Raw genomic sequence first — 5,290 nt, forward strand, 5'->3', positions numbered from 1 at the left:
CGATTTACCTTGCGTTACTAAGCGATCGTTTAGTCAGTTACTAAGCGATGAAGCTTGCTGACCTAAACGAACGTCTATGCGATCGCGTAGCGTGACGACAGGTAAACAATTTACCTCGTGTTACTAAGCGATCATTTAGTCAGGTATTAAGTGATGAAGCTTGCTGACCTAAACGATCGTCTAGTGCGCACGCTTTAAATGATATGCGAGCATTTCATCATCTACACGATGCGTGCAACCAGGTAAATGATTTACCTTGCGATGCTAATTGATCGTTTAGTCAGTTACTAAGCGACAAAGCTTGTTGATCTAAACGATCGTCTAGTGCGTGCACGTTAAGCGATCTGCGAGAATCTCATCTTCTACACAATGCGATACTTAGTGGTCGCGTACCCGATTGTCAAAACGATATGATCAACTCTTGATCGCATACCCCATCGTTTAACCGATGCGTTCAACAGTGATCGTGTACTCCTTCATCTTTATAATGCGATCAACAGCGATCACGTAGAACATCTTCTGCACGATGCCATCAACCCTAGATTGCCTCCTTCTTCAAAGAACTGCAACGCTTGCCCAGATCACGTACCACTCTTATGCAACGCTTGCACAGATCTGCTTCTTCGAACGACTCAACTTCAAACAAACTTTGAATACAGACTCGATAACGATTATTAATGCCCAAAAACGTAGGGGCCTTTACAAACAACCGCAAATGTAAAAGGATCTAAATCAGGCTAATCATCCCGAAAACATACATTAATTTGCACATTCAGAGAAAATTTAACAATTAAATCAGTGTAGAAATGCACCCACTAAGAACGTAAATGTCATTTCATTGCAATCGATGAAATCAGAGTATCAGAACCTGACTCTGATACCAATTGAAGGATCTCTTACCGAAGAGTTCCATGAGCGCGTTCGGATCGCTCCAATCTCACAGTGACCGAAATACAACATTATACATTCATACGAACAGTTATGCAAACAAACACTAATTATCAACATGCTATGAACAACAAAATAACAAGGGAAAAAGTGCTATATCAGTTGAAGATGTTCTTCAAACTTTAGCACTTAAAGCAGCGGAAAACTTCCACGCGATTTACTAACACCCAGTGGAAGCGTCGACTACAGCAGCACGAACAACCGCGAACACGAACACTGTGGGGACGACACCAACAGTAAAGAGCCCCAGGTATTCTCGAGTGAGAACCCAAAGTGTGGTCTTTGGTGAATTTGGTAGAGGAAGGAGGAAACACGAATCGTGTAGGTGATAAGCAAGTGGGAGGGAAAAAGACGCTATCGCATAGCAGAATGCTTATCATTTAGGAGAAGCTACACGACCGTGTAGATTTTACTGAACGATCGTTTAGGGAAAGGTATACGATCGTTTAGCAAAATCAACACACTATACAATCGTTTATGCAAGCTATGCGATCGTGTAGGCGACAGTGTGCGATTGTTTAGGCACGAGGTGGACGATTGTTTAGGCAAAGAGGACTATCGTATAGGCTCTCGTTTTACGTAAGTGATCGTTTAGATGTTCACCAATGCGCGCTTGATTTCTTTTGGACGATTCATCAAAATGAAATCTATTTTCATTTTAATTCATCGGTTACAATAACCGACGCTGCCCCACTAACCCACGTCTGAACGTAAAATTTGATTAATTATCATATAATTAATCAACTAATTAATTAATAAATATAATCATATTATATTTTTAACATATAGTTTGATATCACATATCTACTATAGTATTTTATCCTCTACTTGATATAAATCATATGTATATTTAATTTCCTCCAAAATAATGTATCTCATACATTTAACCAATTATAACATATATAATTAACCAGTCCAATTATATCATATATAATCGAACTTTCTCTTGTCAATTTGAACATTTCAAATTAACCCAAATACTAGTTCTCGAATTTATCCAAGCTGCCTAGGGGACCTAATGAACCTGTGGCTCGAAGCTCCAACGGTCCGTGAATAGCTGACTAAACTCTTTAGCCACGAGATCCATCATCCGTTAACTGTCAGGTATTCCACTAAAGATTAACAGCTGAACTCTTCTTACCACAGATATATTTCTGTGTCCATTGAATATAACCAATCATGAGTACGATGACCCTTCACAGATGCTCGTAAGTACAGCTGGGCCAAATTACCGTTATACCCATGTAGTTACATCTCATTCCTTAAGTACCACTAATTCCTCTAATGAACAATACAACATAGTCCAAATATGTGTGAACACCTTTCAAGCCAAGCAAAGGTGTGTGGCGCCACATCGTTCAAGCCCTAGAATCAGCCTTTAAGGGATCTATCTATCTACTTACCCTTGCCTCAGGGAAGAAGTGAATTCCATTTTGTGAAGCTGAGTTCCGAGCTCCCAAATCAGACGAATCCCCAAAATGGTAGGTTTGAGTCGGCGACCTGGCCACTAGCACCTATACAAATCAAAAGACCGCCCTCAATGGCAGGAGTTCCCAACTTACTCAGGATTATGGTCATGTTACCTATGGTCATCCAAGTGAAGTGAAGTCTCTGTCATGAACGGTGTTATATAACGAGACATTAACATTTTGTGGTCAGGTTTTATACAAACTTCTTGTATAGGATGCCCCCGCTCGCATGTCCCAACATGAATGATCAAGATCAGACCATCTGTGATAAGTCACAACACTTGTGACTATTCTACAAAGCGGGCTGCATCCATAGCATTGCTAGGATAAGGTTTCTCTTCTATATATATATATACTACAGACCATTTTGGTTATCACTCAAGACATGATCCACTTGTATGTCACCACATACATGCTTGAGTCACATACAGATAACCAGGGATTTTATGTTTATTGGTTTGTGGTAAAGCAAATAAAACAAGTAACTGAGCAAAAATACAAGATGTGAAGCAAATATCATATAGTAATAACACAAGCATTCGTACAAACTGTTTACAAACTATAGGACATGAGCATTTAGGGCATCAACCCCAACAAACGCATAGGCATGCGTCGGAGGGATTTCAACGCAAGAAAGATTCATTGATTCAGGCTATTTATGTCAAATCACCACTTGCAAGCATGGGCATCTGCAACTGGCGGTGTCTAAAAAGTATTTGAGTGTCAGGTGGCTGACCAAGGTATGGAATTTAATGCTACCCCATCATCAAGCTGATGAAGAACAAACAACGCCTATAAATAGAAGAAATCCCACCAGATGAGAGATCTTAGCTGAATTTGTATAATTCTGAAATTTAGAGACTTAGAGCTGTGCTGCTGTGGCAAGAAGAACACAAGGAGGAAGAGAACCACCCCCACCGTCGATCAAGGAGTGGAGAAAGCTTAGCTTGAGAGAGAATTTTCTTCCATTTCTTCTACAAGTTGGTTGTACACAAATTTGAATTGAGCCAAAGAGGACATGAGATTGTACTCTGCAGCTTGACTTCTTTCATTTCATCTGAATTATAATTCTCTTCATCTCAATTGATTGAGTATTGATCTTGTAAAGACAATCAATTTCTTTATGAATTCACATATTTGATCTACTACACTTCACCATTATTTATTTCTTGCTTTACGTTAAATGCATCTATAACTTCATGCAAAATCCATTTCTAAATGCCTAAGCCAACTGAATCACTTGGTAAAAGCTACTTTAGCTTGAATTATTCGAGAGAATAAGCAAGCAAGCATTAAGTTAGAAACATGTGGTACATCTAGAGATAGACGCACTAGTGTTTTATTGCATTCTGTGACTAACGCAGACATCCTAGAGATAGGGAATTGTATGACATTCGTATTGAGAAGTGTTGAATAGAAAGTAAGCAGAAATCTAACGCATAAATGGAGATAAACAAGTCATTTCATCTGTATCACATTCTTGTACGTGTACATTTCACTTAGATCGGCGCTTATACCCTGCATTAGACACCATTTTCACACGACCCCCTGTTTTCTACTTGACCTTTTTGTATCTTCTTGCGAGCACATAACAAACTTTGTGTAGATAACTCAGTCCGCATTCGCTTAGGATACTTCTACATTAGCTACAATGCAAGCTCTGCGTTAGCTTTAATCTGAATCTCTGAGTTCGACCCTGGACTTACTAGGAACCTGAGTTTCATTTATACTTGGATCTGATTCAAGAAAACTTGAACGCATAAAGAGGAGTGTCACACTTCACTTCATACATCACTAACGCATCACTAACGCATCAACGCATCACTCACATTTGCACTTATTTTTCCAATTATCTTACACATGAAGAAATCGATCTAATCATCACCATAGGTTAAGGTAAAAACTATTCAGACAGCAAATCCGGCAACAAAAAATGGCGGACGAGCAAGAAAATCATAACTTAGCTAAACAGCTAGCCCACACTACTCAAAATCCTATCATAATGGCAAACAGTAGTACGCGTCCCATGCGGGAGTATGCGTCTCCTGTGTTGTATGATTTCTCACCAGGGATCATATATCCAACGCTAGATGGGACAAGATTTGAGATGAAATCTGTGATGTTACAAATGCTTCAAATAGCTGGCCAGTTTCGGGGTTCTCAGGGAGAAGACCCTTACGCCTACATGAAACGTTTCTTGGAGACGTGCAACTCATTTGTGATTCTTGGGATCACTTCAGAAGCTATCAGGCTATCTTTATTCCCATATTCTTTGCGTGATGACATAAGGAAATTGGTAAGTTCTTTGGAGCCTGGGGAGATCATGACCTGGGAAAAGTTGGTGGAGAAATCCATGCAGAAATATTTCCCACCCACCACGAACGCAAGGAGGCGGAAAGAAATAATAAACTTCGAGCAGGAAGAATTTGAAACCTTAAGTGCTGCATGGGAGCGCTTTAAAGGACTAGTCAAGAATTTCCCCAATCACAGACTACCGTTAACTATCCAGATGGAAACCTTTTATGGCGGATTAAACAGAGCATGTTAAATGGCAGCCGACGCAGCTGCAGCTGGCGGTATCATGGATAAATCTTATAATGAAGCTAAGGAAATACTGGACCGCATCGTCAAGCATAATATGGAATGGGTAGATGACACTTATGATGCAAGAGTAGATAGGAGGAGACGATCTCAGAATGTGAACTCTATTGATTCTAACGCAATAGCCACGCCCTCTACACAAGTGGATACTGATGCTTTGAATTATGTGGTGGAAATATGGATGATATGCGTTGGTGGATTTGTGTTGTGCACTCATGTTTCCCCAGTGGAATTCAAGTGTAAATTCCTCTGAGTTTCCTAGTAAATCCAGG

The 5,290-nt window shown here is 39.9% G+C and overlaps 1 non-coding gene across 1 annotated transcript; it reads right to left on the reverse strand.

The window, feature by feature from the left end:
• Positions 1-4,806: 4,806 nt before the first annotated feature.
• LOC120084267 (small nucleolar RNA R71) lies at positions 4,807-4,910 on the reverse strand. The gene has a single exon (XR_005483632.1). It is a non-coding gene; the product is annotated as a small nucleolar RNA R71 (small nucleolar RNA).
• Positions 4,911-5,290: the final 380 nt, after the last annotated feature.

Source organism: Benincasa hispida, chromosome 8 (assembly GCF_027475165.1).
Source record: "Benincasa hispida cultivar pf3 chromosome 8, pf3_genome.v1.1, whole genome shotgun sequence".
NCBI classification, from domain to species: domain Eukaryota; kingdom Viridiplantae; phylum Streptophyta; class Magnoliopsida; order Cucurbitales; family Cucurbitaceae; genus Benincasa; species Benincasa hispida.